Source organism: Balaenoptera borealis (genome assembly GCF_965194805.1).
Source record: "Balaenoptera borealis genome assembly, chromosome: 1".
Lineage (NCBI taxonomy): Eukaryota > Metazoa > Chordata > Mammalia > Artiodactyla > Balaenopteridae > Balaenoptera > Balaenoptera borealis.
This window is the reverse complement of record NC_138860.1, coordinates 37,154,119-37,164,810: the sequence shown is the minus strand read 5'-3', so window position 1 is coordinate 37,164,810 and position 10,692 is coordinate 37,154,119. Positions and strand designations below refer to the sequence as shown.

Genomic DNA, 10,692 nt, shown 5'->3' with positions numbered 1-10,692 from the left:
CATCCTCCCTGCCTTCAACCTTCCCCCTTCCTCCGGGTACACAACAGGAAGAGGGGGAAAGCCCTCTTTCTGGGCCAGGAGGTTGGCAGCCCCAGCTGGATCCCACGTGTGGAGAAAGCCCGGCGGGTGGGAAGCCTTCCTTCTTCTGATCCCAGCCTCTGCTGGCTCTCCCAGCCAGAGAGCTGACCATCCTGTGAAGCTGCTTTCATTCATCGCCCAGCAGTGGATTCTCCTTGGAGAGAGGCAGCCCAGGGTGGGTGGCAACCCAGGAGTCCAAGACGCAGACCCCCGCACAGCTCGGCTCAGCTGGAAGGCAGCTGTGCGAGCCCCTTCCCTTTCTTGCACCTGAAGAGGACAGCAGAAGAGCCCTCGTTTTGCTGCAACCAGCAGAACAATGGCCGATACCGCTCCATTTCTTTCTCTGCAAAATAAGGAGATTGCATGGGAAGGCCTTTCTTGAGCTAACCTTCCATGAATGTCATTTCCCAAAAACTCCACTCCTGTGGGCCAAGCAAGGGGCTTTTAGTAGCTACGGAAGTGCAATAACATTCTCTTGCAGCTCTTTTGGTGGCTCTGATTTCTCAAGGAAGAGAGATAAGCCAGCTCTTCCTCTGAGTCCTTTGTGTCACTCACTGCCTCTCCAGTTCTGTGCTTTGGAGCTGAGCTGAGCGCTGAGCTAGACTGAACAGGCCTTGGTGGGGGGGGGGGGGGGAGAGAGGACAGATATTAGTAAATTCACTTTTGTTTGTGTAGCAGCTAGAGCAGGGAGGAGATGGAGTGAGGTAATAGAACTTCCTAAATCAGTGCGTTCTCCGGGGAGTGTAGCATTTCCTTTCCTAGCTAAGTTTCCAAATAAGAAAGTTCAAGTTTACATCTTGAAAGTTGTTTTTCAGGACATGATTTAAAAGTACACATTCTCTTCCTATCTATTGATACACTACCACCTCCCATGCCCAGACCCTGTCCCTTCCTGCCCGGGTCCATGGGGGCTGGTCTGCAGATGAGGGTAGCGGGTGGTTCTAGGAGAAGGGGGTCTGGCCAGAGAGCAGGGGTGAAATTCCCCTCCCAGCCTCTCACTGACTTCTGACCTCTGCACCTTTCTTGCTAGTGATCCCTAAATTACTGAGCTGTCTAACCCTCCCCAGAGAGGAGGGAGGCAAACAGGGCTGATGGGAGGTAGAGCAGAGAAAGTATGAGGGGGAGGTCAGGGGTCGTTTCACAGTATGTTTTGGCAAAGGAGGCCTGTGGAGCAACCAGTGGGATCGGACTTTCATCCTTCCAGAACTTCCCTCGCAAGGAAAACAAAAGCTGTCACTTGAGTGGTGGTTTGAAGCACGTGCTCTGGGGAACTGGGACTCACCCCTCAGGGCCCAGCTACCTGGGGTAAGGATTAGATAACAGTCACGGCCTTCCCCTGCACCCCTCCTGCCCCCACTCTCCTCAGCCTGGGGAGGTGACAAAAGTGCCTGGGAAGGCCACAGCCTCTCTGTGAAGGGGCTGCTAGGGATGAGAAAGGCTGAGTCAAGCGGGTCGGTGGGGGGATCCTCAGAGCCCCAGCCGGGACACCGCTTCTGCGATGCTCCTGGTAACTTTCAACATCGCCGTGTCACTCCAGACAACCACCCTGCAAATCTGTCTCCTGTGCGGACAAAATAAGGTCTGAAAGGAAGGAAGAGGTGGCAGGCTCAGGGCCTGGAGGCCAGAGTTTTCCTGCCGAGTGAGTGCTGGGGGGACTTGGAAGGCTGGGGGTTTGGGAGGCCAGAGGAGTCAGCCCCTAGCAGCCCTCCTCAAACCTGGGCAGAAGGGAGACGCCAAAAACTTGACCTGACCATGGCCATAGCCATTACGATTCTTTCCCCTAGCTTCAATGTCTTCTACCCCCAATTCCCCTCGGCTGCTTCAGAATTCAGGGCAGTGGCAGCAAATGCTCCTGAGGAGCAAGAACTCCCTACCACGAGCTGGTCTTAACTGGAGCCAAGTCTCCAAAGACTGGGCCATGGTGTCGCGTGACCTGTGTCTTCATTGCTTTGTCCACCACTGGCTAACTGTGTGACTGGGTCAGTGTCGGCTCTTCTGGTTCTGTCCTGTCTCCTAGCTGTCTTCCTTGTGGGTAGCTCTTTGACACATACATGGTGACCGTCCACTCCCAGGCAGCCACGGCCACTGCCGTAGCCAAGGCATGGACCGGGCAATGACCCCTCTTCCCCAGGTGCAGAGGTGCCCACTCAGACCCCCTAACCAAGCCCCTCTCCCCCTCCCTGAAGCAGAGGCGTTTCCTCTGCTGACAGCCTGAAGACAGGTCATTTTTCTTCTCTTCCCATATAATGGCCTTTACTCCCCTACCCACCACCCCTTTTCAAACCTTAATGACTTTAACATACACACAATTCTAAAAAAAAAAAAAAAATACAAGCCCCCTGTGAGCTGCCCCGGACCCCTTGTAGTGGAGGAGAAATAACCCGAGCACATGTTCACAAGTCACTGCTTGCGTTGACAGGGGTCCTCGTGCTAATTTCCTCCTGTGTTTGAAGCCTGAGCATGGGGGTGGGGCGGCAGGCAGCAAGAGGGAAGAGATGGAGGGCTTGGGCATTTGGTTGTTCCCTTTGATCCTCCTAGAAACGGTGTAGCATTTAGGGAAATATTTCATCCTGAGAGATCTTGAAGAATAAGAAAGATGGGTTGGGCGGGTGTCGGAGACTATGATGGAAGGAGATTGCTACCAGATGACCTTTTCTCTCCTTGAGATTCTGAATCTCTGCTGTCTTGTTTCTCTGGGCCAGGGAGGGAGGGGACAGCCTCTAAGGGGACACTCTAGCTCAGAGTAGTTATGGATTTGCTGAAGCCTCCTACCCCAACCAGCATGCATGGTTTCTGCTTCTAGTTTCTCTGTCGTTTGCCTGGCCTCTCCGTGGGCCAGCAGAGCCCAGGGCCCTCATCTTCCCAATGCAGGCAGCATTCAGGGTGAGCCTCTCCCGCTGCCATCCTCAGGGCTGTCCCCTGACCTCCAGCATTGACATCTTCTCTGTGAATGATACCCAGGGGATGGTCTGCTGGAGATGGAAGGCAGGTACCACCTGCCTCTTGGTCGTGTCCCCAGCCCCACACCTACCCACACAGGGCCAGACTCCTGTACCAGGAGCAGGAGTTGACTGGCAGGAGGGAGGATCCAGCAGAAGGGAGAGAAGAGACAGGGCTAGGAGCTCCACTGCACCCCCTGGCATGGAAATGGGGCTGGCTGGAATCCAGGTTTTCCTCTAAATCAGAAGCAAATGCACCAACACTGCAACCTTACCCCTTGACCGAAGACGGGAAAGTGCCTGTCTGACCTCACGTTATTGGTGCTATTATCATCATTATTGGTAATATCACCATCATCATCCTGTAATTTACCAATTTCAATGGCAGGGAGGCTTAGGCCTCCTCTGGGCTTTTATGTTAAGAGAAAATGAGTTGTGGCAGCCTCCCCGCCTCTCTCCTCCCTCCTTACCACCCACAGGGCCTCTCTCCTGTCCTGTCACCTGAGACTCTGCCTGGCCCCGGTCCAGTGCGCCTTCATCCTTGTGGGGACACTGCATGGCAGGGTTAGCTGCCAGGGCAAGGGGGAGATCCCTGGGCGCTGGGGTGGCATATGTCTCTCTCCTTCCAAACGAGAACAAGATTCAATCCAGGCCCTAAACCAGTGATTCTCAGACTTGAACATGCATCAGTATCACCTGGAGAGCTGATAGGAATACAGATTGCTAAGCCCCATCCCCAGAGTTTCAGATTTCATGGATAGGAGGTGGGGCCTTAGAACGTGCATTTCCCAGATGCTGATTTTGCCAAGTTCCCAGATGATGCTGATGCTCTCATGGGGACCACACTTCGCAAACCACGGCCTTAAATCATCCTAAATTGGGTATATTTAAGGGGTGAGTCACTTGAACTCTTTTCTCTTCCCATCCTCATGGAGACAGGTGTTTACATTGTGCCTCATCCAGTACCCTCAAAATTGGGTTCCCAGCCAGGGGGCCAAGGGCCCAGGTGCAGTGCGAGGTAAGGGAACACTGCTAGCTCTCACGCATAAGGACCACTTAGAGAAAAGGCAGAGGCAGGCAACACCCCCGTCCCCACCCACTGAAGATTTATTCCTTCATTTGGCATTTCGGGCTTTCCTCCGAGGGAGGCCGGGGCCAGCCTGACTCACTGTGTAAAACTTTGTTGGAAACGCTGGGCCTCAGCCAAGCTGTCCTCCCTCATTCTTTCCCACCTGTTCCTCTAGCTGAGCTTCAGGCTCAGCAGAGAGTGACTGGGTCCCTGTGCCCACTGTCCCCACACCCATGAGAAACAGGCACCCAGGGTGCCCACCGTCGGCACACATCCTCGAAGCAAGGCTCCCGCAATTCTGTGCCGTAGCTTTCCCCTCCCCTCCACTACAGAGCTCAGGGATTCTCCAGAAGCTGTGTCCTGGGAGCGGGACTGTTTCTCTTTCACCCCTTTAGGACCACTTCTCTGTAGGAAAAGGAGGAAAGAGGGTGGGAGTTGACACTGGGTGGGCTTCCCCTGCCGGGCAGAGACCAGGCTGGATTCATTTCACGTGGTCTCCCATCAGCAGGAGGGTCTGCTCCCTGATATTTGCTCTGGTCCTCAGGATAAGGTCCCAAACTTGTTTTGCAACAGCAGGTTTGAAATCTCAGGGCACACAGTATACCTGGATCGTAAGAGGTGGGCAAAGTCTAACCCAGTTGTCCTCAGACTCGAGCAGGCATCAGAATCCCCACTGCTGCATCCCACCCCCAGGGTCTCTGATTCAGAATCTCTGGGCCGGGTTGGGGCCTGAGAATCTACATTTCTAACAAGTTCCAGGTGGGGCTGATGCCACTGGTGTGGGGACCGCACTTTGAGTACCACTGGCCCAGTTCTGCAGCCCATTGATTAGGCTTTTGCTGATTGCAATTCCATGTTTCACTTCATCAGAACTTTATTTCTACCACTACATTAGATTAAGATAAGTTCTTCTGTCACTAAGGAAAAATGTGACCAGCTTGCTAATTCCATGCTGTTTCTTCATTCATTCAAAAGATAATAATCATTATAGCAAACGCTTACACAGTGCTTACTAAGCGTGTCTTAGAGCTTTGCATATTTTAACTCTTTTAATCCTCGTAATGGTCCTATGAGGTATCTGTAAGTATTAGCCCCATTTTACAAATGAGTAACTGAGGCACAGAGAAGTTAAGGTTATGAGTTGCATTAAAGTTCATCAGAGACAGAGCAGGGATTCAAACCAGGCAGTATGTGTCTGGAATCTGTACTCCTAACCAATCTTCAACTCCTGACTATCTATCTGTTATGAGGTAGGCACCATGATGAATTCTGAATGGGTTAGGTAGGGAGAATACAAAGATGAGTGCCACATTTTGTCTTGTATCACCAGATGGAAGGGATGGCATAGGATAGTATTTACCAAGACAGAAATATGTACCAAGTGCTGAGTACCTGAAGCAGAGAGAATGAATGGCTTGGCCTGGGAAAGGCATCAAAGAAGAGTGGGCATTCGAGCTCAACTTACAAATATAAGCAGGAGTTTTGAGCTGGAGAAAAGGCTAAAGACCACTCCCTGGCAGCAACCAGAACAGTCCAGGGACTATGAGTGGCTCGGTGCTCTAGGGGCTCAAGGAAGAAGGGGGAAGAAGGAGAGGGCGAGCCACTATAGAAGCAGGCTGAGGCCAGGTGGTGCGCCATCTTGAATGGCACGCTCAGGGGTGGGACTCTGGTAATGAAGGGGGAACCATATAAGGTCTTTGAGCAAGTCAGGGACATAATCAGATGTATTATTGTGAAAGATAACTCCAGGTTTCAGCCTTGGATCCACCGTGGGCTACATTCCAGACACAGAAAGAGCTAACCTCCCCCTGCTTCCTCGGTGACTTACATTTCCCTGAACAGAATCACTTGCCCTAGCACTTTCTATCTACCTGGACAACAATCTTTGTCTATTTAGTGCTTTGGGGGTTTTTCTAGTTGATCTTTCCCATTCTTCTCAAGGCTTTTCCAGCTGGTTTCAACCTAATTCTGACCTTGTCACCAGTCATCGGTGGGTGTTATTCTCCATGACCCCAAGTCATGCCCTTGTAGATCCTCAAAGCCTATGCTTAGGTTGACCGAGGCTCCTGCTCGGGCAGGTAAGGGTACCCTTGGATACATACATAATTCAAGGACTATAGGTGTCACAGCCCTTCCTCCTACTCACACCCATGGAAATAGATGGGCCCCAGAGTTAACTGCAAGCCATTTGGACTCCCTCTGCAGTGCTCACCACCACTGCATTTAAGAGGCTTTGTGAGGTCTATCTAAACTGCCTCTTATCATCTGATTGGAAATGCTGATGGGAACTAATACCAGAGGCAACATCCTTCGACCTCCATTTTCTCATCTGTGAAATGGCAATAATTCCTTATGCATTTATTCAACAGAGTTGTTGTGACCTGAAATCCAACCTGACTTTGGAAGCATTTCGTAAACTGGAAAGCACCAGAAAAATATGAGATAGAAGGAGGGTACATAAGGCTGGTTGCTTCAGACAGGAATAGAATTGAGCCATCCATCAATTCACTTCAAACAACACCCGGAGATACCACACAATGGGAGGCCAACCCGTGTCCAACCCTATAACTGTCCCACTGAGTCCCTAGGTACCTTTTAACTATCTTTTGAACCGTAGGGTCCTCTGTCTCGGGCTGTCAGGTTTTCTTAGGCTCTTTCTTAGGAAGACTGCCTTTCTCCAGCCTGACCTCTGCTCCCCAGGGCTTCAAGTTGTAGCTCCCATCCCCCACTAGGACTGTGGATAACCTTTCCAGATTTTCAGCCCATTTCCCAGGAGAGCAGTGACCACTGGGGTGGAGCCAGCTGGCCTAAGACCTCCCAGCAGAGAACAGACTCAAGCAGGAGGATATAGTCCTTACCAGGCTGCCTAGAATTTTAAGGGACACAAGCAAAGTTAGGCCTTGTCCACCCTGATAGGATCTTTCAGAGATAATCTTATCTCTTTCTCTTCCTTCAGGCCAGGTGGCCTCTATCCTTTCCTACTTGGATGCTGGAGCCTTTGAATCTCCCATTCAGAGAACGCTGTGGTGGCAGACACACCAGCCCTGGGGCATCCAATGGGAAAAGAAGGAGGCACTTTCCGGGAGAAGGAATGGCTCTACTTGCCCAGTAACTGGCCATATTCCACAGCTGAGTCCGTGTTCACCGTCAGCTGCTGCTCTGGGATGAGTGGACCTGGGTGGAAGACCCACATCTGTTCGTCACCTAGCACATCCCTGTCCCCCCACCACGGTCTTCCCTTAGCCTTCTTTCCCATCATCCCTCAGTCTAGTTTCTGAGTCCTCTTCCAGTCCTCTACACCTGAAGGAAATCCCAAAGATTTCTGCAGGATCAGCCAGGCTGCTCACTGCTGGAGGGCTGGTGGATATGCTATTGAATTCTGTTTTCTAAGGGGTCTGGGAGCTCCCACAGAGTTGCCAGTATGCAAAGTTCCAACCACAGCTGGCTCCCAGCTGACCCAGCTCCCCGCAGAACAGCAATTGGCCAGGCCAGAGTTCCCAGCATCAGGAAGGTGTCAGATCAACAGGGGCCAAATCCAGTTTTTCTTGCATCCCAGGGACGTTGAAGGAGACCAGGAAACACCAACTCATTTCCTTGAGGGGATTTCTCCTGGGTGCACCGCTGCAGTCTTGGCAATGTCGTCACTTTGCAGCAGTGAACTTGAGGGTGTAAAAAAGGAGAGGAGGCATAGAGGCTAGTGCAGAGTAAGGGGTGTACTGTGGGGTTTGAGTCATCCTGGAAACTTAAAGCAGAGGAAGCAGGCAGAGCCTTCAGCTGGAGTGCCTGGCAGTCAGTGCGGTCCTGACATACTAACCAGCTTAGCAGGAGGCATGGCAACACCCCTACTTCTCACCCTTATGGCATCGCTGGGCGGGCCGATCTAGGTGTGCTGCCTTCTTTACCTGCCTCCTCTACCCTTCTCAGCCACCTCCCCGCCCCGCATTTTGTCCTCTTCTCCTCGCCCTCCCGCCTCCAGCCCATCTCCTCCATATGGTCTCCACATCTGGCTGATGACCAACCAGAGAGTCTGACAGTCCCTTCTTCCCGCCCTCAGCAACCCTTACCTCCTCCCACCCCCACCCGCTGGGTCTCCTTATGACTCTACCTTCTGTATTCCTCCCTGCCTCCCCCAGCTGCCCTGCAAGAATAGAACAAGAATACGGGCTCTCTGAAGCGTTAGCCCTTCTTTCCCCACCCCCCAGCCCCCCACACACACCCCTAGGCCACCAGGCCTTATCAAGTCCCCACTCCCCTCCTTCCTCCATTTGGAAGCCCCTCTCACTCACAGGAGCTGAGTCCAGTCCGTGGGCAGGGCCCCTCCATTACCAGGCAAACCCTGGATACATTTGCAGAGACGAATCTCATCATGACTCCGAGACTCTGGCCTCTGATCCCAATATCTCCCTCAGAGAGGGTTTGACATAAGCCAATATTCCACTAACTTCTCTTCTCTCCAAGGATTTGCCTCCTCGGGCTCCTAACTCTGTCCCTGGTGTGAGTGTGTGCCTGCGTGTGTGTGTCCGTACACACATCACATCTTGGCATCCCGGTGCAATCCTGTGTAGCATCCCCAGGCGGGACAGAGGAAATGAAAGTCAAGATTATAGCAGCAGATGTCGCTGAGAGTTCTTCTTCCTGGCTCAGTGCTGCCCATCCCTCTGCAGGTCAGGTCTGTAATGAGAGGATTAATTTTAGTTCCCCTCAATCTCAGCCCCAGTATGGCTGGCTAATGCTGCTTCAGCTGATAACACTTTCATTGGCACTTCCCCTACCCACCCTTGAGATGGGCTCAGCATACACACTTAGGCCCCAAACTGGATCTGCCTGGAACCAGAGCCCTGGCCTCAAATCTTGGCCAGATGTGACAGCTTGATAGCAAAGGATAGATCCTTTGTCCCACTGCAGGTAGAGTGGAAAGAGGACTTGGTGGGGCCACAAGTGAATTCTGGCTCTGCCATGTGCTAGCTGTGTGGCCTTGAGAATTTCGCTTAAGTTCTCTGAGCTTTGGTTTCCTCACTTCTTTTGTTTTAATAAATTTATTTATTTTATTTATTTATATTTTGGCTGCATTGGGTCTTCGTTGCTGGGCGCGGGCTTTCTCTAGTTGCGGCAAGCAGGGGCTACTCTCTGTTGCGGTGCACGGGCTTCTCATTGCGGTGGCTTCTCTTGTTGCGGAGCACGGGCTCTAGGCACGCGGGCTTCAGTAGTTGTGGCACGTGGGCTCAGTAGTTGTGGCTCACGGGCTCAGTAGTTGTGGCTCGCGGGCTCTAGAACGCAGGCTCAGTAGTTGTGGCGCATGGGCTTAGTTGCTCCGCGGCATGTGGGATCTTCCCAGACCAGGGCTCGAACCCGTGTCCCCTGCATTGGCAGGCGGATTCCCAACCACTGCGCCACCAAGGAAGCCCTGGTTTCCTCATTTCTTAATGAGCATAATAACACGGGACTCAGAGGACTTGCTGTGAGGATTAAGTACGATAATATATTCGCATGTAGTAAACGCTCAGCAAATGCTAGTTAAGTCTGAATCTAAATGGTGCACACAGTGCAGGGAAAGAGAACCACAGACTTTTTAGAGCCCTTGAAAAGGCTCACTCATCCAGCAGCCTCAGTGCAGTAGTAGGACGGCAGCAGTCCTAGTAAACACCTCTCGTGTTTCCTGTACCAGGTCGTGTTCTGAGTGCTGTGTATGCATTAATTCATAATCCTGCACCAACCCCTTTTGCAAATGAGGAAATTCACCTCAATTGAGTTAAGTACCTTGCCCCAGGTCATGGAGCCTCTTCGTGGTACAGACTGGAGTCAAACCGAGTGAGAAGGGCTCCAGGCTTCGCTCTCCACCACTGCCCTCCACCGCCCTCGGATGTGCCCTGGGAGGCAGCTGCAGCCCAGAGAGGGCAGGGACTTGCTCAGGGCCACCCAGCTGTTAATCTTCTCCCTCCTAGGCCTGAGCTCCTTCCATGGCCTCAAGCTAATTGTCCACATTTTTTAGAAGGTGCTGGAGGGACCCATCTTCTACAGCCAGACAGCCCCAGAGCAACTCAGTTACCACTTCTTCCTCTGCTACTGGAGAAAGTGTCTCCTGAACACAGAGAGCAGCTTTGTGCAGGGCCTAAGGGGACTCCAGGGAACCCACCCAGTCCTCCCTTCTGCACAAAGAGGCAGTGGACTCAGTACTCCTCAAGGACAAGATGAGATCAGCGCCCTCTGCCCACCAGGATCTTTTAGAAAGACAAGGCAGCTTCCTTGGGATAGTTGCCACCCAAGAACTCAGAACCCCAGCTCCCCAGCGGTGAGATAAGTGTCAGGGCATGTGCTCTGCTCAGCCTGCCCAGGCTGAGATCAGACCCTTGTGAGCCCCGGGTGTCACCTGCAGATGCGGGCAGTGCTGTGGGCATCTAGCAGGCAGAGGCATCAGAAATGGAAAAACAGGGGCAGCCCTAAGTTGCAAGTACTTAGGAGGTTTTTTCAAGCTGGTAGCAAAGTAGAGAGCTAGAAATAGAGGGAAGAACAGAGCATACCCTTTCACAAAGGCATCCCAGGCCTTTCATAATATGATCCCTCCTACCTTTCCAATTACAACTTCCTCCAGCTAAAAAATACTACTCT

The 10,692-nt window shown here is 52.2% G+C and overlaps 1 protein-coding gene across 1 annotated transcript in view; it reads left to right on the top strand.

Annotated features, from left to right (window-relative positions):
- Positions 1-10,692, top strand: part of PLXNA2 (plexin A2) — a 213,755-nt gene that overhangs the window by 57,601 nt on the left and 145,462 nt on the right. The window lies entirely within an intron of this gene.